General features: G+C 41.7%; 1 pseudogene; it reads left to right on the forward strand.

The window, feature by feature from the left end:
• LOC114280084 (perakine reductase-like) overlaps positions 1 to 25,025 on the forward strand; it is a 183,300-nt pseudogene that overhangs the window by 146,367 nt on the left and 11,908 nt on the right.

The following is a 25,025-nucleotide window of genomic DNA, read 5'->3' on the forward strand; positions in this document are numbered from 1 at the left end:
AAGGCTAAGTTCTTATGCAAGAAAATGGACCAAAAGGTGGCCAAAGAGGCAAGTGGTATATGCATAGCCCAAACTAAAAAATTCCCTTCTACAACATTGAAGAGGGACCAAAAATAAGCATATTTCCATAACTGTAAAAACCTCAAAACAGTATACAAACATGCTAGAAATGCAATGCAAAATGAGGCTCAAAAGAGGCTATAACATGAGGTATGCAAAGCGTTCAGCAAACGGCCAAAGACCCTCAATGAAACATGAAGAATGGGCCAAAATAAGACTATTTTCAGAACTGTAAAATGGCCAAAAACAAAAGCATGATAGGCTAACAAAACATGCAAGAATGGGGACCAAAAGAGAGGTATAACATGAAGCGGCATATGGAGGTCCCAAACCATGAAAGGCCCTAAACAAAACATGAAGAATGGACCAAAATGAGACTATTTTAAGTGCTGTAAAATGGCCAAAAACCAAAGCATGATTGGCTTCCATAGCATGCAAAAATGGGACCAAAAAAGGAGTATAAAGGCAAGTATAACATGGAGGTCCCAAACAGTGTTGAGCCCTTCTTCAATGTTGAAGAGGGGCTCAAAATAAGCCTATTTACAGTTTACACCATGCTCCAAAACAGATTACACACGAGCTAAAAATATCATGCAAGAAAACGGTATTTAAGAAGGGTATTGAAGCAAGTGCAAGATAGAGGGCTCAAACAGGGTTGAGCCCTTAATGAGACATGAAAATAAGCTCAAAATAAGGCCACTTTCAGTTATGGCCGGAGCTCAAAGCAAAAAGCATAGATGGTTAAGAAAAGTTGCAAAATTAAGCCCAAAAAGGGTGAAATAGCAACTCACCCTTGTAGACCAATCTTTGGTTGCTTCTTGGACCAAATTTGTTGCCTCTTAGCTGCTGGAACTCCTCCCCTTGCTGCTGGAATGGAGTGGTGGTGGTAGAGCTTGGTGGTGATGAAGGAATGAAGTATAGAACTTGGATGTTTTTGAGGAAATGAGAGAGATAGAGGGAGGTTTGAATGTATATGCTTGAAGACAATTTTTTCTAACCCCTAAAATGCATGTTGGCAGCTGGTTATATGGACAAAAAAGAGGGAGTAAAGGAGGGGCAAAAGGTGGGGGAAAATAGGCAAGTTTTCCCCCACAAAATATCCCCCGGATTGGGATATTTTCTGGGGGAAACAGCCATACAGCTGTAAAGTGGACATTGAGAGGAACATGGCCGGCCCCTTATTTTTGTTCCAGGTGGCCGGCCGGCCACATCCCCTAGTCGGCCGGCTAGGGGTCAAAAGGGTCAAGCTGGTTTAGTGGCCGGCCACCACATGATGGTGTCCTCCCATGTGTGTACAACACAACTCTGTGGTTAAAAGTTCAAGAAAGTGGCTCCAGGTTGTTCAACATTAGCCCGGAAGGAGGGGTTCAAAAGGGTCAAGAAAGATTAGTGGCCGGCCACCAACTTTTAGGATCCTCCCAAGTGTGTACATCACAGGTATGTGGTTCAAAGTTCAAGAAAGTGGCCCCAAGGTGTTCAACATTAGCCCGGAAGTGTGAAAAACGGGCGTCGGAGGGCGTCGGAGGGCGTCGGAGGATATATAACTGGTTGCTGCAACAATTACTGGCCTCCCACCCTTCAGTGACCTTCCCGGTGATAAAACAGAGGTACCTGCCAAAAATGAACGAAAACCGTCGCAAAACGAATGTTCGGGGACCAAAACGCGCAGTTCGGGGTCCCGAAAATGGGCTGTTAAGCACCGAAAGTGGCACTCGGCCACGAAGTGGATTTCTCAGACCCCAGTGTCCCTCAAAAGGGAGTAAATAGGAGGTATGCCAAAAACCAGGGCAAACGGAGATGGTTAGGCGGTCCCGAACCGAGGCACACGGCCAACGATTCCGAAAAACCGGAAACCGGACTCCAAAATGGGCAAAATGGCCTACGGCCACGAAGTGTAGCCTACGGACATTGAGAGATGGTCTACGGGACCTCTCCCTCCCCTCAGGAAAAGAAACGGAGAAAATCGAGTCTGGTTCGCAAACCGAGGCAAGGCACAGAAGAGGGTTCGGAAGTCCGGAGGCAGGGCTCACGGCCGCGACTCTGAAACTTCTGAACGAGCACATTATGCAATATCACCAAGCGCTCAATCGGTGACGTCTGAGTCTTAAGGTCGGTCAAAAATGGGGTGTCTACAGGAAGCAATACTTTCTACTAGTTATTTTTTAAATAAAGTACCCCGAAAGAAAGTGAATCAAACACCTTATGAATTATGGCATGGGAGAGTACCATCCTACAAATACTTAAAAGTATGGGGGTGTTTGGCTAAAGTGGCTATTCCTAGTCCTAAAAAGACGAAGACAGGTCCTAAAACTATTGATTGCATTTTCATTGGTTATACCAAAAATAGTAGTGCATATCAGTTTTTGATTCATAAATCAGAACATTCCGAAATGCATGTAAATTCTATTATTGAATCTCGGAATGCATCATTTTTTAAACATGTATTTCTAAACAAGACTGGACAAGAGATTAGTACTAATAAAAGATCTCATGATGCTATTACTAGTCAAGATCAAGAACATGATCAAGAACAAGAGGAACCTAGGCGTAGTAAACGTGCTAGAACCTCAAAATCTTTTGGTCTAGATTTTCTAACTTTTTTGTTAGAAAATGAGCTCTTAACTTTTAACGAAGCTATGTCTAGTCCTGAGGCTCCTTTATGGAAAGAAGCTGTAAATAGTGAAGTTGAATCCAAAATCACACTTGGGAATTGGTGGATCTGCCACCAGGTTGTTAACCTCCTAGGTACAAGTGGATTTTCAAAAGAAAAATGAAAGAGGATGGATCAATTGACAAATACAAGGCAAAATTTGTGGTCAAAGGTTTTAGACAAAACAAAGGTCTTGATTACTTTGACACATACTCACCAGTTACCAGAATAACATCCATTAGAATGCTAATTGCCATTGCATCTTTGTACAATCTAGAAATTCATCAAATGGATGTGATAACTGCTTTCTTAAATGGTGAGTTAGATGAAGAAATTTACATGGAACAACCAAAAGGATTTCCTATTCCAGGAAAAGAAAAGAAAGTGTGTAAATTGGTTAAATCATTATATGGTTTAAAACAAGCGCCAAAACAATGGCACTAGAAATTTGACAAGGCAATGATGTCAAATGGTTTCAAAATTAATGAATATGACAAATGTGTTTATATTGAAAAGACAGACAAAGGCTATGTTATAGTATGTCTTTATGTGGATGATATGCTCATCATAGGTAGTAATAATGAAATGATTAAAACTACCAAGAAAATGTTGAATAAACATTTTGACATGAATGACATGGGGATTGCTGATGTAATTCTTGGTATGAAAATTACCAAAACATCAGAAGGTTATGCTTTGTCACAGTCACTTTATATTGAGAAAATATTTGACAAATTTAGTAAAGATAATGATCATCTTGCTAGAATACATGTGGATGTTAATTTGTTTCTTTCTAAAAATGTACAGGAAAGTATTTTCAATTAGAGTATGCCCAAATTATTGGAAGCTTAATGTACTTGATGAATTGCACTCGCCCAAATATAGCCTATGCAGTAAGTAAATTAAGTTGATATACGAGTAATCCAGGAGTAGAACACTGGAAAGCAATTATAAGGGTTCTAAGATACCTTAGATTTACTCGTAACATTGGGTTAGTACTTGAAGGATACTATGATGCAAATTAGATATTGGATACTAGAGACTCAAAATCCACCAGTGGGTATGTTTTTACTCTTGGTGGTGCAGCTGTATCTTGGAAATCTTCCAAACAGACTTGCATTGCTAAGGAAAGCTGGGGAAGAGGCAGAATGGCTTCGCCACTTCCTTGAAGATATTCCAATGTGGCCAAAACCGATGCTTACTATATGCATACATTGTGATAGTCAATCTGCAATTGGTATAGCACAGAGTCATATGTATAATGGTAAGTCACGACACATTCGTCGTCGACATAACACCGTGAGACAACTACTCTCTAATGGAATTATTTCCATTGAATATGTGATGTCTAAAGACAACATAGCAAATCCACTAACCAAAGGGTTAACAAGAGAGTTAGTTGAGAATTCATCGAGCAGAATGAGACTTAAGCCTATTAAATAAGCCACAATGGTAACCCAACCTAGTTGACTGGAGATCCCAAGATCTAGGTTCAAAGGGACCACCAAGTTGTGTATGACTTAGAAGGATCACTGGGAAATCAAACTCCTACCTATTTCTATGATGAAATAGTGATGTCTGCAGCGTTTTAGGTTAAGTAATACTTTTAATGATTCTTATATCTAGGTATACCTAGTGGAGTATGGCACGATACTCTTCATAAGAATCACCTATATGAGTGTGAACTGGGCCAGTTCTATGAGATTTGTGAAGGGCTACAATTTTCTAAAGCACTCATGAAAGACCAGGTTATTCAGGGCCAAAATGAACACAATAGTAAGAACTAAACTGTGTCTGGTAATATACTGTGTAAGTTCTATTGTCTTAGTTTACACAAACAGCTGAACAGTTCAAGACATCATGTTCACTAGTTAGCTAGTAAATCCAATAGTGTCTCACAAGGGAAGGTTCAAAGCCAAAAACTGCCTATCCTTTGCAGAATATTTCCAATTTTTGTACTCTTTGTAATTAGATCATATTGTTGCATTTTCTCTCCGTCAAATTTCATTCATGTGGGGGATTGTTGGAAAATTGGTTTTTATAGGCTTATTTTGGGCCAACTTTGAGCCCAAAATTGAGTGGGTCCCAAACGTCTTTTGGGGTGGGTCCGAAGAGGTGACGTGTTCCCTGCCGCATGGTAAGTCACACGGTGAAGACAGTTCGTCAAAATCATTTATGAGTGAATGGGAAGTTGACGTCGTTTTCGGGTTCGTGGAATAGGAAATTAAAGAAATTAATGTGGGTTTCCTTATAAGGCTTGTCCCACATTGAAACTTGAAGAGAACTTATGTATGTATATAAGTTCTAGGTGGCAACACTTGGGTTGGGCACCAAGGGGCACCCCAAGTTTGCAAAAGGGAGAAGCTATGGACAAAGTGAACCTTAGCCCAAACCACCACACACGTACGTGCGCACCGCCGTCCATCTAATCGGCCGAGCCGAGCCAAGCTAAGCCGTGCCATGCCCGGCGTGGGTGTGGGTTGTGGGTCCGGTCGGTTCTAATATTAATTTTTTGGACAAAATTTATTTGAATTTTTTTCCAAATTTCTTGCGGGAAAAATTAATTTAAATTTTGTGCCAATGTGATTTGAATTTGAATTCAAATTTTTGTCCAAAATTTGTGCCTCTTTTCAGATTTGAATTCCACTAATTTCCCAACTATTTTTACAATTTATAAAACTGCCAGTAACTGCTTAGTTGAACCGAATAGATTTTTTACCAGTCCAAATAGATTCGGGTCTTTCAACAGGTTCAAAACTGGGTTCATATAGGTTTTGCACCTGTCCAGTTTGAAATCATACCTATTTAGGTTTGAATTCATACCTATTCGGCCCTATAAAAATATACCATCTTCCAGCATTTTTGTTCAATCTGAAATACTTCTTCTTGCCTTCCTTTGTGCTCTTTTGCATTATCTATTCTTCATATTATTTTAGGAGAAATATTTGAGAGTATAGAACTTAGGTTTGGTTCGCCGAATAAATTGTTTGGAGTGCTACTACAATTTGTGAAGATCATTGTATCTTGAGAGATAGACACCATTTGTCCATAAGCACCGTAGCTGGATGAATATGTCTTAAGGACAGAGTGTCACACACTCGATTTGATCTTTCAAATTTAAATTCAGTTCGGTAAATAAATTCTATAAGTAATTTATTTTTATTTGTTTAATTTGTTTCAATTTGTTTATTGTTCACAGAAAATTGTTCCAATACAATATAGATACAATTTTCCTTTAGAAGTATTTGTGCTATGAGTCCAAAAAAGGAAAAGGAAAAAAGTTCGATTTTGAAAGGTTTTGGAGCTATACTTCTTTGATTATTAATGTTGTCATTTTTCTTGCATCATTGAATGGGATTCATTTTCAACTGATCTGAAAAAGATAATACCTGATGATGAATGTTTTGTATTCACACCTTTAGAGTGGAGACTCCACTAACTTTTTGAAAGGTTTCGGTAGTATACTTGATTTGATTGTTGTTGTTATTTTTCTTGCATCATTGAATAAGATGTGTTATAGATTGATCAGATAGATAAGACTTGAACTAACACCACCTATAGAGTGGAGACTACATTTGGGAGATAGTGTTCTCTTTTCATAGTTTGTTGAACAAGAAATGAATTATTCAAGGAGGATATTAATACTTTTTGTTTTGGGGGTTTACTTGGGTATGACTATAACTATAAATGTTGTTGTTCTTATCAATCAGAAAAGGGAAAACAAATAAATATGTAGAATATGATACATACAAATACAATCAAAGTTTAACTGGAAAATTTTGTTTCACTTTCATAATCTATTTTTTGAATTTTTTTTGAATAAAATAGAAGCTAGTCTGACAAAAATAAGCACCAAAAAGGTATTTTCAAATTTTCAAAGAATATTTTTGTCTCCCCAAAGATAAAACCATGTGAAAATGATGAGTATTTTTTATTTTTTACGCCAAATTAGTTTTTAGATTATTTGAATTTTTCTTTTTCAGAAAATTTATTCTAAAAATCAAACCAAAGAGAGACTTGTTGGCTATTTTCCAAAGAAAAAATGAATATGCTTTTTTGGAAATTTTGTGTGATATTTCAATTGTTGATCCTAATATCTTTAGGCATTGAAGGATTTGCCTCGAGAAAAAGTTCAGTTAGCTACAAAATTTGGAATTGTCAAAAAGGAACCTACTAAAGTTGTGGTGAAGGATACTGTTGAATATGTGCGATCTTGTTGTGAGGCTAGTTTGAAGCGCCTTGGTGTGGACTACATTGATCTCTACTACGTACACCGGATTGACACATCAGTACCTATAGAGGAGACTGTAAGTTTTTTGTTTATATTTGCCATTTACCAATGCACCTCAAGTCTAGTTCGTAGTTATAAGTTGGCTTTTTCTTTTTTTGGTTGTGTTTTTTTTTTTTTTTTTTTTTGGTTTTTATTGAACTTTTTTCAACTTTAGTTGTTTTTTTTTAATGTACTTTTTAAATCCATCAGGCTAAGGTGGTTATGGGCTTGATGGCCCAACCAGCCCAACCCATTCTATGGCTTGAGATAGATATTTGGCCCATGAGTAAAGCTAAGATTTTGAGCTTGTTTACTTTTTGGGATGGGCTTGGCATGAGTAATTCTAGCCTGGCCCCATCATTTATAATATATTTAAACTCTATTGAAGAACCCCCCCCCCCAAAAAAAACCAACTTTTTAGGCATTTTTTTTTTTTTGAAAAGTACTAATCAAGCATTGGTTTTTTCGTCCATAGTGTATTTTTTTTCAAAAAATTTCTTTTTCATTTTTATTTTTTGTAAAGATTGTCTCGTTTAGATGAACCTAAAAAGTAAAAATCTTGAATCATTATTGAAGTAGATAAAAAGTTGAAAAAAAATCCCAAAAAAACCAATGCCTAATGGGATGCCATAGTTTTTTTTTTCTTTTTTTTTTTCTTCTTCTTCTTTTTGACAATATAGACAACTGTCTTATTGATTTTCTTTTCTTTTGTTCTTTTTCATAAAAAGAATGGTACTCTTGTGGAATGCGCTGATTGTAAAATTGTCAGATAAGTCCGTTAGCTTTCCATTTATGTGTGATCGTTTACAACAGATGTGGGAAGCTATGGGAGATGTAAAGGTTGTGGATATGGGATCGGATTTCTTTTTGGTAAGGCTTTCAATAGAGATGATTATGATTGTCTATTCAGAAATGGCATTCAAAATTTTGTCCCTCGGAGGTGTCTTACTAAACAAGTTCTCTTCAAAGGCTATCACTACAATCAAGGTTTCAAAAAGCAGTTGTGGTGGTGCTGGTGTGATTGCAGTTGTGGGGTGTAAAGGCCGTAGCGTAATGGTTGTGGTAATCGGAACTATGATTTTTTTTATTTTTCACACAATTTGAAAGAAAGTTACACGATATGCATATATATATATATATATATTCAAAATCACATTTATTGGGGTTTAAAATAGATTTTGATCAATGTTTGTTAATTTTTAAATATGATCCAATATATTTCATATTTTTAAATCACTATAAAAAAGAGCTTATTACATTTTATTTCAATAGTTAATGACTTTATATGTCATAAATCCATATTGTACCTCTTATTTTTATTTATTTTTTAAGAAAAATTGATTTTAAATGTCTACAGAATTATTTTTGGCCAATTCCTGAACTAACTAAATAAAACATGTTTACAATTATTAAACGAAATGATTACAAAAATAAAAATTGAGACTTAAACAAAAATTATTTTTGAGCTACTGAATATTGCAGAATGTACATAATGTATATTTTCTAAGCCTTTTTTTTTATTATTAAAGAAAGCTGTTCAAAATATTGTAAATGTGTGTAACGAGCCGTTACGGCCGTTACGCTTGGGGTGTAAAGCGTAGTGCCTACCGCCGTAATTGTTATGTAACAGCCGCAACCATTACGTAGCACCGCTTTTTGAAACCTTGACTGCAATGGTCTTTAACTGCTTCCTACTTCTCAGTCTATGTCTTTTCCTCAAACCTTGCATTCGATCTTTCTAAAAGCATTCTCATTTTGTCAAGCAGAGAAAGCCTTTGAGAAGTTGTTCAGAGCAAGAAAGTCGTATGTAGTGAGGTACGGCCATGCTATTTACACCTATAGGACTTGTACGTTTGCGGATAACTCGATGTGAGATCAGTAACAAATGATATTCTATGGTTACGGAATAGGTGTTCCACACGTTAGTCGACTTGCACTCATTATATACATCCATGTTAGGATTGGCATTACCAAGAGAATCATTTAAAGAAATAGCACTACTTATTGTAAATAAAACGTCGTCTGTTGGTATTTGATTATTTGGCATTTTCATGATATAACCTATAGTAAACTTACAATACTCAAACTAATTCCGTACTGATGCTGAGTCATCGGACTTATCCACCAAGGGATTCGTGGAATTTCTGTGGATTGCGTTATGGGAAATCTACCAAAGCTAGGCAGATAGATAGACTCATTTCCCGCTGCTAATGGAGAGCAAGAAACTCGAAACAAACGTGATCTCACACGAGAGGGCTGATAACTCTTGTCTTCCGCTAATAAAATGGGGATTCCTTACCCACTACATAGGTTCAACAATTTCATTTGATTCCAGACAAGAAAGGGTAGGAACAATTCAAATAGACTATAGTAGACATACAAATATACTTCTCGATCAACTATACAAGAGGAGAGTAGACGAAGTGTTATGGTGCATATTCTAATTCTGGGTCACTCTGCCATTCCTACTCCATGGGATGGTAAGCCTATCCAGGGTCAGCTTGGTGATAAAAGTGGCAGTGTGCCCTGATCTAATCAATAAGGGTCTAAGCGAGGACAAAGATGATTTGGAGATTCAATTACAAGTCAAGCTTGTGTTGTGGCATCCGCAAAGGGGTCAAGGCATGCACCTCTAAGAGCACTCAATATGAAAGATAGATAGAAAGTGCTTGATTAAGCGCTAGACTCGCCCCGGGCCCCCTATGGGTATGATTAGCTCTCTCTAAAAGAAGGGTGATTTTCTGGATAATCTCTAAGGAGCCTTTCTCTTATAGGCATCCCAAAGTCGGGGGGCCTTTTGTTTTTTTGGTACTAGAAGTTGAGCAAAGGGGCCCATCCCTTCTATGGGATTGGCCAGGGATTAACTTATCGTTTGAATATCCTACGGTTCTTTATACAAAAAACCCCACAACTCCAACATCTGAGCCACCTCCCAATCATGTAACAGCCGGCGCAACTGAATATCCCAAAGCACCACACCCCCCCCCAAAAGAGAACTCTGACTCTTATGGTTCTAATTCTTGGTTCGCTACTATAGCGACCCCGGTCTTTTCCCATTTGATTATTGTATCCGGACTTAGGTTCCGTAGCTCCTGCCATTGTATTATGACTGTTACCGTCCTTTAATTTCGTATTTCTGAGTTGGGGGATGCAATGGGCAGGTTGTAGCAGGTTGGTTGAGCTTGGGAGCAAAGGGTTGCTGCCCAGAATTTTGACCCTTCGCTCGAGCGAGAAGTTCTTTGCTCGAGCGAGCTCTTTGTTTTGGTTCGTCGCTCGAGCCAGGGTTTATTCGCTCGAGCGAGGATTGCGTTTTGTAGTCAGGCCTGAGAGCAGAGGTTTTTGGCTCGAGCGAGCTTTTCTTCGCTCGAGCGAGTTAGTTCGTTCTTCGCTCGAGCGAGAGTTCCTTCGCTCGAGCATGTGTCTGGTTACAGACCTGAGGGATTGAGTTCTTCGCTCGAGCAAGATTTATTTCGCTCGAGCGAGCTTTTGGGTTGTCGGCTCGAGCAAGGTTTCCTTGGCTCGAGCGTAGCTTTTCTGTGTCTGGTCGCTCGAGCGACAAAGGCTTCGCTCGAGCGAGCCTGTCCAGTTTATATACGCAGCAGCGGGTTTTGATCAGCCTTTTTCATCTCCTTTTTGATTCCAAACCCTAGGTCCGACTTCTCTCTCTCCCTACTCACCTTCTCTCTTAGATTTGATCCACTTAGGGAGTGTTTCTACCCTAGATCCTTCATTAAAAAGATAGAGTGAGTCGAGGGCTTCCATTTAATCTGAATAGTTGGCGATTTGGAGCACTTTGGTATTTGGGTATCATCTATGTCTTCTCCATTTGGGTTGTTTTCTTCGAGGTAGGGATTTCCTACTCCATTTTATAAGTTTTGTTCTAAGTTTTGGTATTTTGATAAGTTGGGGTTACTTTGATAATTTTGGGAAAACCCTAGTTGTTTAAATTAATTAATTTGTATAATTAATTTAAGGGGATTGGGGAATTTGGTTAAATTCATGAAATTGGGAAATTTATTGCTTAAATGGTGTAGTTGGATAATGTAAATCACTCGCCCATTGAATTGTTGATATATTTATTTCCAGTCTAGAAATAACTGTTTTGGGCTATCGGTGGAGGATAGTCGTGATTGTTGTAGACATTGCATGTGGATTAGGAATAACTGAAACTAATCACATTGGTTAAGTCATTAATTTTGACTATTGCATTGATACAGAAAATACGTGTATTGATTGAGCATTGCATTTGCATACATTGTTTTGTGTGTGGGAGGAGATAGGGGATGTACTCCACGGTTTAGGGGAAGATAGGGGATGGACCTCTAAATCGGATTTTGTTTGGGAGGAGATAGGGGATGGACTCCATTAGCATCACTTTTTTGTGTGCTTATTTATATTGAAGTGTTTTTATTGATACAGCACTAAAATGTGTATCAATCTGGAAGTACGAAGTGTTTTGATTTGAGCTTGAGTCTCATTTGTTTGTTGATATTGGAAGAATGTGAATATGATATATATAATTCACTGTTGTAAGTTTGGCCAGGTTCTGAGCCATGATGATAAAGTTGGAAAGTAAAACGTATCTTAGACAATAGTGTCATGAGGCTGTAAAATGAAGTAATTGATTATCTTGGTTAACCATCTGTTGGATGCTATTGCTTTATTCATTGCTTATATGTGGTTTAGTATATTTCTACTGGGCTGTGGCTCAGCCTTTATGGGAACATCATTTTCAGGTTCAGGTGATAAACTACCTCCAAGGACTTAGCTTGGGAGGGTTTGGCTTCTGGATTGAAGAAGACTACCTTTAGTTAATTATAGCGATCTCGGGTTTACCCTTGTTGTATAGTGATCCAGACTTGTGTCTGTAGATGTTGGTAGTTGACTATTATCTTGTTTGCATCCTCTTTACTTCATATTTGAGTTATGGGATGTGTTGGGTGGGTTTGTTTCAGGTTGGTTGAGTTTAGAAACCAAAACTAGTTGCCCAGATTTTTGGCCTGTCCGCTCGAGCGTAGATGTTGGCGCTCGAGCGTGGAATACACCCATCCAGTATTTGTTGTGCAGTGTTGTACGCTCGAGCGTAGGGTTGGGAGCTCGAGCGGAGGTCTGGTTCTGCAAAAGTGCTGAGCGAGTGCATTCTGCGCTCGAGCGGGAGGTTGGCCGCTCGAGCGTAAGTCTGTGAGTGGCCGCTCGAGCGGGGTGTTTTACGCTCGAGCGGGAGACTGGGTTAAAGTCCCGAAATTGTGACTTTTCAAATCACTTTTTGCTTTCTCTTCTCTCTCTTACTTTTCTAAAAATCACCATTGTTGAGCCTCTCACTCTAGACTCTACCTTCTCTCTAGGTTTTGATCTAGTAGGAGTGATTTGCTCATCTTTGGCCTTTACAAAAAAGTTGTTGATCGTCGAGGGCTTCCTTTTGATCAGAAAATTTCGAGGTTTGGAGCATTTTGGTTTTGATCTTCATCTCCTTTGAGGCTCCGGGTTTGAGGTAGGGATAACCTACTCCTCTCTATGGGTTTTGTCTTTAAATTTTGGTATTTTGAGATGTTGGGCTTGGTTTGGTAATTTTGTGAAAGTTTGGGGCTTTTGTGTAATTTTACAAAAGTTGGGGTTTTATTCATAATAAACCTAGATGCATGTTTGGCATGGAAAATGGAATTAATGTTGAATCATTGATGAAAATGGGACCTAAGGGTTGAAATGTTAATTATGGGAATTGACCTAATTACATTGTTTAATTAATTGGGATAATTAATTGAGAGGAATGAAGGAATGAAATGTTGATTGAATATCCATTGTGCATTTATTTTCTATTTAGAAATAACTGCTTTGGGCTATCGGTGGAGGATAGTCGTGATTGTTGTAGACAATGCTTGATGATTAAGTAAACTGAAACTAATCAATGAAATGTGTCATGGAACTTGACGGTTGATAGAATACATTAATTATATGTATTGTGTGATTGTATATAGAACCTTTGTGTTTGTATACGTTATGTGTAGAGGAGGAGATAGGGGATGTACTCCGCGGTTTAGGGGAAGATAGGGGATGTACCTCTAAACCGGATAGGTATTGGGAGGAGATAGGGGATGAACTCCGTAGACAGAGCTAATATACTTGTCTAGAGAAGTGAAGATAGAGCTCATATGCTTATCTTTGTGAAGTGTGGATACAGCTTGTATGCTTATCTGTGGATATTGTTGATATACATATCTGTTGTAGAATGTGGATACAGCTTGTATGCTTATCTGTGGATATTGATGATATACATATCTATTGAGAATGTGGATATAGCTTTTATGCTTATCTGAATGTGAGACATAGTTTTTATACATATCTGTGGAAATGATAATAGAGCTAGCATGCTTATCAGTTGAAAAGGGGAAAATGAAAAGTAAACGGGACTTGTAAGTCGTCGACATAAATATGTAATTTATGTGATTGTATCAGTGTTGACCAACTATCAATTGCTAATGTTTTAGTCATTGTCCATGGTTGGTTTAGTGTATTTCTACTGGGCTGTGGCTCACCCTATATGGGAATATCATTTTCAGGTACAGGAAGCATGCCACCTCCAAGGACATAGCTGGGAGGCTAGAGGCGGACATGTTTTGTTGTTTTACTTTTGATGTATTACATGTAACTTCAAGCCAAGGGCTTAATGTGTATCGAGTTAGTACTCTTTGTTGTAACCAAGTGTTAACTTGGAAAGCTGTAAGCCCGTAGGGCATTTTGTTATGATGTTAACATGTAATACTTATGTAATGAGACGCTAATGGATAATAGAAGGTGGATTTGTTTATACGTCAACGCATGTCTTATTTGTTGGGTTTAATGTTATTATTTTGAGGGCGTTACAACTTGGTATCAGAGCGTACCGGGTTCGAATACTTTGGGTACGTGGGAAGTGATTAGGATCACAATGGGTTTGTCTCACTTGATAGAGACGTAGATGTAGTACCATATGCTATGTGTTTATTTGATAACATGCTTATGTGACTATGTGGGTATAGGATTTAATTTCTAGGATGTTGATTGGATCCTTGAGTTTCTGGGAGTCTTGTTGGAAAAGCACTTGATCAACGCTGTTTCTAATCGGAACTCTAGTAACGTCTCGGGGCTATCATTATCCGAAAATGAAATTCGTAAGTGCTTATGTGTTTATGTGCTTATGTGGAGTGAATTACAGTTGTCCATGCATTAGGACGTGAGTGTTTAGTTTTGGCACACTTATGAATGTGCTAACGTTCTGTGACGCCTTTATTAGGATGTCAGGACGAGGAAGAGGTGCTAGACGTGGTAGACCTGCGAGGCAGGAAGCACCGTTACAGGGTGAGATTCCGGCAGTGCAGGAGGGAGTTGGTCAGGCCAATGTGGCCGAGCCAGTGGGTCAGCAGGCCATGGGTGCCTTGGCCAGAGAGATAGCAGGAGCTTTGAGTATTCTTAGGGCTGAGAATCAGGCAGCTGAGACAGGGCCTTCCTTCTTGAAGAGGGAGTTCTTTCGGTGTAATCCGGACGAGTTTATCGGGGATCCTAAAGAGCCGCTTAAGGCAGATGAATGGCTCGAACAGACAACGAAGACGTTTGAGATGCTTGGCATCGAGGACGGAGCATTGAAAGTGACCTTGGCATCCTTCCAGCTGAAGGGAGATGCGGGTCAATGGTGGAAATACGAGAAGGCTCGTGTTGGTGGGACTTGGGAGGCATTTGTGAATGCTTTTCAGGAGAGGTTTTTGTCTGCAGTAGCTAGAGAGAAGCTGAGGGATCAGTTTAGCCGGCTTAATCAGCAGGGCTTGTCAGTGGCCGAGTTTGAGGCTACTTTTACCAGTCTGTCCAGGTTTGCACCGGAACTGGTGGCGTCTGAGGAACGCCGTTGCTATGAGTTTGAGCGGAAGTTGAGGCGGGGCCTCAAGTTGAGAATTGGTGGGTCTTATATTCGAGAGTATAGACACCTAGTGGATGCTGCAGCTCATATGGAGCTTATGATGCAGGAGGAGGATGAGGGTCAGAGAGGCTCCAAGAGGAGCCAGGATAGTCAGAGTGATGGCAGGAGGCAGAGGGGTTCTAACCCTCAGCAGTCGCAGGGTGGTGTTGCTAGATCGACCTTCCCAGTGCCGAGTGCAGGCTCCGGGAGAGGTGGTCAGGGGGAATTCACTTGTTACAAGTGTGGCCAGTTGGGTCACAAGGTTTCAGTTTGCCCGCAGAAGGGTGGGGGTCAGAAAGCTGCTTCTTTTTCAGCTAGACCGCAGAGTCAGAGTTTGGGCAGGGGGCAGCTCTTGACCTGTTATCAGTGTGGACAACCTGGGCACATGAAGAGGTTTTGCCCACAGTTGAGTGCCACTTCGGGAGCGTCTGGTTCTAGGCAGACGCAGGGTTTTCAGCCAGCTCAGTCTGTGCAGGCCTCGAGGGCCAATCCGGGAGCTTCGTCATCCCAGTCTGTGCAGCAGTCTTTTGCTCCGAGAGGTGAGCAGGTAGACCAGGGGCCTACGGGGCGCGTGTATGCTGTTACCGCGCAGGATTTAGTACCAGCTCCATCAGTAGTGAGAGGTACTTTTCTGTTTTGCAACTCGGTTGCTAATGTGTTGATAGACACGGGTGCATCTCATTCTTTTGTATCTGCTGCATTTGCATCTGTTTTAGAATTGGAGTTAGCACAGTTAGCATCTCCTATTTGTGTGGTATCGCCTTTGGGTGGTGAGTTGATTCTGAAACAGGGTGTTAGAGGTTGTGATATAGAGGTCGCCGACTATAGGCTTCCTTTTCCGTTTGTTGTCATGCCCATGAAGGGTTTTGATGTTATTTTGGGTATGGACTGGTTATCGTCATACCGGGCTGTTATTGATTGCTACCGCCAGAGGGTTACATTGTGTACCTTGAGCGGGGAGGGGTTCCATTTCTTGGGAGACCGGGTTGGTAGTGTTTTGCCACCGGGGTATGATTCGCGAGGGCGAAGTGAGCTTAGTGGTTTACTTGCTAGTTTTGAGAGTAGCGAGTGTGTTGATACTCGGATTGTGTTGCCGAGGGTGGTTTGTGAGTATTCGGATGTTTTTCCCGAAGAACTTGTTAGTTTGCCACCTCACCGGGAGATAGAATTCTCTATTGATTTAGTGCCGAGTACGGCGCCGATTTCTATGGCACCTTACCGTTTTGCTCCAGCAGAGTTGGTTGAGTTGAAAGTTCAGCTCCAGGAATTGCTAGATAAGGGCTTTGTTCACCCTAGCGTTTCACCGTGGGGAGCGCCGGCCCTCTTTGTTAAAAAGAAAGATGGTGCCTTAAGATTGTGTATTGACTATCGGAAGTTGAATCGGGCTACGGTTAAGAATAAGTACCCTATGCCCCGTATAGATGATTTGTTTGACCAGTTGAAGGGTTCCCGTTGTTTCTCTAAGATAGACTTGAGATCGGGTTACCACCAGTTGAGGGTCAGGGAGGAGGATATTCCGAAAACGGCATTCCGTACGCGGTATGGCCATTACGAGTTTCTGGTGATGCCATTTGGGCTTACCAATGCACCGGCAGTCTTTATGGACTTGATGAACCGGATTTTCCGGGAGTTCTTAGACCGATTTGTGGTTGTCTTCGTGGACGACATCCTTATCTATTCGCCTTCTGAGGAGGAGCATGAGGCACACTTGAGAGTGGTGCTTGAGTTACTTAGAGCCCATAGGCTGTATGCCAAGTTTGGGAAGTGTGAGTTCTGGCTGAAGGAAGTCAAATTCTTAGGCCACGTGGTATCCGGGGAAGGGGTGTCTGTGGATACATCCAAGGTTGAGGCAGTGCAAGATTGGGCACAGCCTAAGAGTGTGTTTGAGATCCGCAGTTTTCTGGGATTAGCTGGGTATTACCGTCGGTTTGTGAAAGATTTCTCCAGGTTAGCGTCACCGTTGACTAGACTGACTCGGAAGGGAGTCAAGTTTGTGTGGAGTGAGACTTGTGAAAGGTCATTCCAAGAGTTGAAAGTGAGATTGACCACCGCTCCGGTGTTGATTATTCCGGAGAGAGGGTTGGGTTATGCGGTTTATTGTGATGCCTCACGAGAGGGTTTGGGTTGTGTGTTGATGCAAGAGGGGAAAGTGGTAGCTTATGGCTCACGTCAGTTGAAAATACACGAGAAGAATTACCCCACACACGACCTAGAATTAGCAGCTGTGATCTTTGCCTTGAAAATCTGGAGGCACTACCTTTATGGTGAGAGGTTCGAGGTATTCTCGGATCACAAGAGTTTGAAGTATCTGTTTACACAGAGAGACTTGAATTTGAGGCAGAGGAGGTGGATGGAGTTCATCGAAGACTATGATTTTGAATTACATTATCATCCGGGGAAGGCCAATGTTGTGGCCGATGCCCTTAGTAGGAAATCCATTAGTGATGTTGCTAGTATAGCCATCCGGGAATGGGAGATGTTGGGAGCACTTGGCGAGTTTGATTTGCTACTGGGCGGATCTGTTGAGGCTGCGGCCTTGTTTTCTGTTGTTGCGCAACCTACACTTGTGACTAGAGTGTTAGAGGCACAGAGAGGTGACCTTGAGGTAGAATCCCTCCGAGAGAAGATCTCCAGTGGGAAAGTTGAGAAGGGTTTGACGGTGTATCCCGACCTGAGTGTGAGATACCAAGACCGTTTGTTTGTACCGGAGTCTTGCCGAGAGGAAGTACTCCGAGAGTTTCACCATTCGCGCCTTGCGGTGCATCCGGGAGGTACTAAGATGTATCAGGATTTGGGTCGCCAGTTTTGGTGGCGGGGTATGAAGAGAGATGTGGCTGTTTTCATATCGAAGTGCCTTACTTGCCAGCAAGTGAAGGCCGAGCATCAGAGGCCAGCGGGTTTGTTGCAACCCTTGCCTATTGCCGAGTGGAAGTGGGAGCATATCACTATGGACTTCGTTGTAGGTCTTCCGAGGACTCAACGGGGTAGTGATGCTATTTGGGTGGTTGTAGACCGGTTGACTAAGTCGGCGCACTTTATTCCTATGCGCGTGAGAGATTCAGTGGATCATCTTGCCGATTTGTATGTTCGGGACGTAGTGAGATTGCACGGGGTCCCAGTGACGATTGTCTCAGATAGAGACCCTCGTTTTACTGCTAGGTTGTGGCAGAGTTTGCAGAGTGCCTTGGGCACTAAGTTGACCTTTAGTACGGCTTATCATCCTCAGACTGACGGGCAGTCCGAGCGTACTATCAGATCCTCGAGGATATGCTTCGGGGTTGTGTCCTGGACTTCAGTGGGACGTGGGAGAGGCACTTACCCTTGGTAGAGTTTGCCTACAACAACAGTTTTCAGTCTAGCATCGGTATGGCACCGTTTGAGGCCTTGTATGGCCGACCTTGTAGGTCTCCAGTGTGTTGGGCCGAGGTGGGTGATGCACCTTTGTGGGGTCCGGAGTTGGTTAGGGAGACGACGGAGAAAGTTGAACTTATCCGTAGGAGGCTTGTTACAGCCCAAAGTCGACAAAAGAGTTATGCCGACCGTAGGAGGAGGCCTTTGGCGTTTGAGGTAGGTGATCATGTCTTTCTGAAGATATCACCTAGGCGAGGTTTGATGAGATTTGGGAAGAGTGGGAAGTTATCCCCTCGGTTTATTGGTCCTTTTGAGATCCTTGAGAGGATTGGCGAGGTTGCTTATCGGTTAGCCTTACCGCCGCAGTTGTCCGGGGTGCATGACGTGTTTCATGTGAGTATGCTTCGGAAGTATGAGCCAGATCCATCACATGTGTTAGATTGGACTGATTTAGAGGTAGATGAGGATGCCTCGTATGAGGAGAGACCGGTTCGGGTCTTGGATAGGCGGGACCAGGTCCTGCGTGGCAACACCATTCCTTTGGTGAAAGTCTTGTGGAAACATCACGGAGTGGAGGAAGCCACTTGGGAACGTGAGTTGGAAGTCCGTGAGAAATATCCGGACTTGTTTATTGATATGTAATCTTGTATTTGAATTTTACATTTTGTTGAACTTAAGAGCTTTTATATATGTCTTAAGTTGTGAAACATTGAGAATGTTTTGATTATTGGTAGTATGTTTTGGAACTTGCCTCATATGGAAGTTGAATGTAACATTATATCTGTTGAACATATTGTTGAAATTGGAAGGATAGTGCATAATGTTGATGCATGTTGAAAGTACATATGTTGTTTACATATTGTGATATGTCTCTTGTTTAAGGGATGGGATGACCGGTAATGGGTCGAATTGTTGAATGTTAAAATATAACATTGTTTAAAATGGAGGAAAACTTGTTTTGAAAACTGGTGCTTAATTTCGGGGACGAAATTCTTTAAGGGGGGGAGGTTATAGCGATCTCGGGTTTACCCTTGTTGTATAGTGATCCAGACTTGTGTCTGTAGATGTTGGTAGTTGACTATTATCTTGTTTGCATCCTCTTTACTTCATATTTGAGTTATGGGATGTGTTGGGTGGGTTTGTTTCAGGTTGGTTGAGTTTAGAAACCAAAACTAGTTGCCCAGATTTTTGGCCTGTCCGCTCGAGCGTAGATGTTGGCGCTCGAGCGTGGAATACACCCATCCAGTATTTGTTGTGCAGTGTTGTACGCTCGAGCGTAGGGTTGGGAGCTCGAGCGGAGGTCTGGTTCTGCAAAAGTGCTGAGCGAGTGCATTCTGCGCTCGAGCGGGAGGTTGGCCGCTCGAGCGTAAGTCTGTGAGTGGCCGCTCGAGCGGGGTGTTTTACGCTCGAGCGGGAGACTGGGTTAAAGTCCCGAAATTGTGACTTTTCAAATCACTTTTTGCTTTCTCTTCTCTCTCTTACTTTTCTAAAAATCACCATTGTTGAGCCTCTCACTCTAGACTCTACCTTCTCTCTAGGTTTTGATCTAGTAGGAGTGATTTGCTCATCTTTGGCCTTTACAAAAAAGTTGTTGATCGTCGAGGGCTTCCTTTTGATCAGAAAATTTCGAGGTTTGGAGCATTTTGGTTTTGATCTTCATCTCCTTTGAGGCTCCGGGTTTGAGGTAGGGATAACCTACTCCTCTCTATGGGTTTTGTCTTTAAATTTTGGTATTTTGAGATGTTGGGCTTGGTTTGGTAATTTTGTGAAAGTTTGGGGCTTTTGTGTAATTTTACAAAAGTTGGGGTTTTATTCATAATAAACCTAGATGTATGTTTGGCATGGAAAATGGAATTAATGTTGAATCATTGATGAAAATGGGACCTAAGGGTTGAAATGTTAATTATGGGAATTGACCTAATTACATTGTTTAATTAATTGGGATAATTAATTGAGAGGAATGAAGGAATGAAATGTTGATTGAATATCCATTGTGCATTTATTTTCTATTTAGAAATAACTGCTTTGGGCTATCGGTGGAGGATAGTCGTGATTGTTGTAGACAATGCTTGATGATTAAGTAAACTGAAACTAATCAATGAAATGTGTCATGGAACTTGACGGTTGATAGAATACATTAATTATATGTATTGTGTGATTGTATATAGAACCTTTGTGTTTGTATACGTTATGTGTAGAGGAGGAGATAGGGGATGTACTCCGCGGTTTAGGGGAAGATAGGGGATGTACCTCTAAACCGGATAGGTATTGGGAGGAGATAGGGGATGAACTCCGTAGACAGAGCTAATATACTTGTCTAGAGAAGTGAAGATAGAGCTCATATGCTTATCTTTGTGAAGTGTGGATACAGCTTGTATGCTTATCTGTGGATATTGTTGATATACATATCTGTTGTAGAATGTGGATACAGCTTGTATGCTTATCTGTGGATATTGATGATATACATATCTGTTGAGAATGTGGATATAGCTTTTATGCTTATCTGAATGTGAGACATAGTTTTTATACATATCTGTGGAAATGATAATAGAGCTAGCATGCTTATCAGTTGAAAAGGGGAAAATGAAAAGTAAACGGGACTTGTAAGTCGTCGACATAAATATGTAATTTATGTGATTGTATCAGTGTTGACCAACTATCAATTGCTAATGTTTTAGTCATTGTCCATGGTTGGTTTAGTGTATTTCTACTGGGCTGTGGCTCACCCTATATGGGAATATCATTTTCAGGTACAGGAAGCATGCCACCTCCAAGGACATAGCTGGGAGGCTAGAGGTGGACATGTTTTGTTGTTTTACTTTTGATGTATTACATGTAACTTCAAGCCAAGGGCTTAATGTGTATCGAGTTAGTACTCTTTGTTGTAACCAAGTGTTAACTTGGAAAGCTGTAAGCCCGTAGGGCATTTTGTTATGATGTTAACATGTAATACTTATGTAATGAGACGCTAATGGATAATAGAAGGTGGATTTGTTTATACGTCAACGCATGTCTTATTTGTTGGGTTTAATGTTATTATTTTGAGGGCGTTACATTAATTGTCTTTATTTATTAGTACATGTAAACATTCAAGCCTAGGGCTTTTCTTGTATTGAGTTAGAACTCATATTTTTGTATCCAAGTGTTGGCTTGGAAAGATGTAAGCCTGTAGGCCATTTTATTCGATGTTACATGTAATGCTTTTATTTAGTAATACTCTGATGAATGAATTAATAAATTGTTTTCTTTAAAGAATGCATGTCAATGATATATATATAATGGGTTATTTTGAGGGCGTGACAACTTGGTATCAGAGCGTACCGGGTTTGAATACTTTGGGTACGTGGGAAGTGATTAGTATCACATTGGGTTCGTCTCGTTTGATAAAGACTTAGTGTAATGTTATATGCTTATGTGATAACATGTTTATGTGATTATGTGGGTATGGAATGTAGTTCCTAGGATGTTGATTGGACCCTTGATTTTCTAGTAGTCTTGTTGGAAAGGCACTTGATCACTGCTGCTTCCAACCGGAACTATAGTAACGCAATGGGACTATCATTATCCAGGAATGAAATTCGTAGGTGCTTATGTGATTATGTGCTTACGTGGAATGAATTATTATTGTCCAATGCATTAGGACGCGAGTGTTTAGCTTCGGCACATTTATTAATGTGCTAATGTCTTTGTTTCCTTTATTAGGATGTCAGGACGAGGACGAGGACGCGGTAGGCGTGGTAGGCCGGGTAGGCAGGAGGTGCCTGTGCCAGAGGAGATTCCGGTAGTTCAGGAGGGAATTGGCCAGGCCAATGTGGCCGAGCCAGTAGGCCAGCAGGCTATGGGCGCTCTAGCCCGAGAGATAGCAGGGGCATTCAGGGAGTCAGTAGGCATTCTCAGAGCTGAGAATCAAGCTCAGGTTGTTATTGCGGATGCAGGACCTTCCTTTCTGAAGAGGGAGTCCTTCCGGTCTAATCCGGATGAATTTGTGGGTGATCCTAAAGAGCCGCTTAAGACAGATGAATGGCTCGAACAGACAACGAAGACGTTTGAGATGCTTGGCATCGAAGACGAGGGGTTGAAAGTGACCTTGGCATCTTTCCAGTTGAAGGGGGATGCGGGTCAGTGGTGGAAGTTTACTAAGGGTCGTATAGGAGGTACGTGGGAGGCTTTTGTGAATGCTTTCCAGGAGAAGTTCTTATCTCCAGCAGTCAGGGAGAAGCTGCGAGACCAGTTTTGTCAGCTTAAGCAGGCGAGTTCTTCAGTGGCCGAGTTTGAGGCTGCATTTACTAGCTTGTCCAGGTTTGCACCTGAGTTGGTGGCGTCTGAGGAACGCCGCTGTATTGAGTTAGAGAAGAAGTTGAGGCGTGGTCTCAAGCTGAGAGTTGGGGGAACTATGATTCGGGATTATGGGCGTATGGTTGATGCTACAGCCCACATGGAAATCATGATGCAGGAAGAGGAGGAAGGACAGAAGGGCTCCAGTGCCGAGTGCTAGTTCGGGCTCCAGTGCCGAGTGGTCAGAGTGATGGTAGGAGATAGAAGGGTTTTAATCCTCAGCAGTCTCAGGGTAGCTTTTCAAGATCGACTTTTCCTGTGCCGAGTGCTAGTTCGGGGAAAGGCAGTCAGGGAGACATTACCTGCTTCAAGTGTGGCCAGCTGGGCCACAAGTCTCCAGTTTGTCCTCAGAGGGGAGGAGTGCAGAGAGCAGCATCATCTTCGGCTCGATCTCAGAGCCAGAGTCAGGGTAGAGGCCAGCCACTTTCGTGTTATCAGTGTGGTCAGCCAGGGCATATGAAGAGGTATTGCCCGCAGTTGGGTGGCACACCTGGTGCATCTGGTTTGAGGCCGATTCAGGGTTAGCAGCCAGCTCAGTCAGGTCAGGCCTCGAGGGCCAATCAGGGGGCTTCATCGTCCCAGTCGGTGCAGCAATCTTATGCTCCTAGGGGTGAGCAGGTTGATCAGAGGTCGTCTGGGCGCGTGTATGCTGTTACCGCGCAGGATCTTGTGCCAGCACCATCAGTTGTGAGAGGTACCTTCTTGTTTTGCAACTCGGTTGCTAATGTTTTGATTGATACGGGTGCATCTCATTCCTTTGTGTCTGCTGCATTTGCATCTGTTTTGGAGTTGGAGTTAGCACAGTTAGCATCTCCTATTTGTGTAGTGTCACCTCTTGGGGGTGAATTGATTTTGAAACAAGGTGTTAGGGGTTGTGATATAGAGGTTAATTATCATAGAATCCCATTTTCCTTTGTAGTTATGCCTATGAGGGGTTTCGATGTTATTTTGGGTATGGACTGGTTATCGTCATACCGGGCAGTTATTGATTGCTACCGCCAGAGGGTCACTTGTTGTACTGTGAGCGGAGAGTATTTTCATTTTCTGGGGGACCGGGTTGGTAATGTATTGCCACCGGGGTATGTTCCGCGAGGACGAAGTGAGCTTAGTGGTTTGCTTGCTAACCTTTCGATTAGTGAGGATGATGAGACTCAGATTGTGTTGCCAAGGGTGGTTTGTGAGTATTCGGACGTTTTTCCCGAGGATCTTGTTGGTTTACCACCGCATCGAGAAATTGAATTCTCTATTGACCTAGTGCCCGGCACGGCGCCGATTTCGATGGCACCTTATCGTTTTGCCCCAGCTGAGTTAGTTGAGTTGAAGATCCAACTCCAGGAGTTGCTAGATAAGGGCTTTATACGTCCTAGTGTTTCGCCGTGGGGAGCACCGGCCCTCTTTGTTAAAAAGAAAGGAGGTGCTTTGAGACTTTGTATAGATTACCGGAAATTGAATCGGGCTACGGTTTAGAATAAGTACCCTATGCCTCGTATAGATGATCTGTTCGATCAGTTGAAGGGTTCCCGTTGTTTCTCGAAGATAGACTTGAGATCGGGTTATCATCAGTTAAGAGTCAGGGAGGAGGCTATTCCAAAGACGGCATTCCGTACGCGGTATGGCCACTATGAGTTTCTGGTGATGCCATTTGGGCTCACCAATGCACTGGCAGTTTTTATGGATTTAATAAACCGGATATTCCGGGAATTTTTAGATCGTTTTGTAGTTGTCTTCGTGGACGACATCCTTATCTATTCACCTTCTGAGGAGAAGCACAAGGAACACTTGAGAGTGGTGCTTGAGTTACTTAGAGCCCATAAGCTTTATGCTAAGTTTGGGAAGTGTGAGTTCTGGCTAGAAGAGGTCAAGTTCTTAGGCCATGTAGTTTCTGGGAAAGGAGTGTCTGTTGATACATCCAAGACTGAGGCAGTGCAAGATTGGGCACAGCCTAAGAGTGTGTTTGAGATCCGCAGTTTTCTGGGGTTAGCTGGGTATTATCGTCGGTGTGTGAAAGATTTCTCCAGATTAGCTTCGCCTTTGACTAGGTTGACTCGGAAGGGAGTCAAATTTGTATGGAGTGAGACTTGTGAAAAGTCGTTCCAGGAGTTGAAAGTTAGACTGACCACCGCTCCAGTCTTGATTATTCTAGAGAGAGGGTTGGGTTATGCAGTCTATTGTGACGCCTCACGAGAGGGTCTGGGTTGTGTGTTAATGCAAGAAGGGAAAGTAGTTGCCTATGGCTCACGTCAGTTGAAAATTCACGAGCAAAATTACCCTACGCATGATCTAGAGTTAGCAGCTGTGATATTTGCCTTAAAGATTTGGAGGCATTATCTTTATGGTGAGAGATTTGAGGTATTCTCGGATCATAAGAGTCTGAAATATTTGTTTACACAGAAAGACTTGAACTTAAGGCAGAGGCCGTGGATGGAATTTTT

The sequence above is a fragment of the Camellia sinensis genome, chromosome 5 (genome assembly GCF_055761805.1).
Source record: "Camellia sinensis isolate YWXY chromosome 5, ASM5576180v1, whole genome shotgun sequence".
Classification (NCBI taxonomy): Eukaryota; Viridiplantae; Streptophyta; class Magnoliopsida; order Ericales; family Theaceae; genus Camellia; species Camellia sinensis.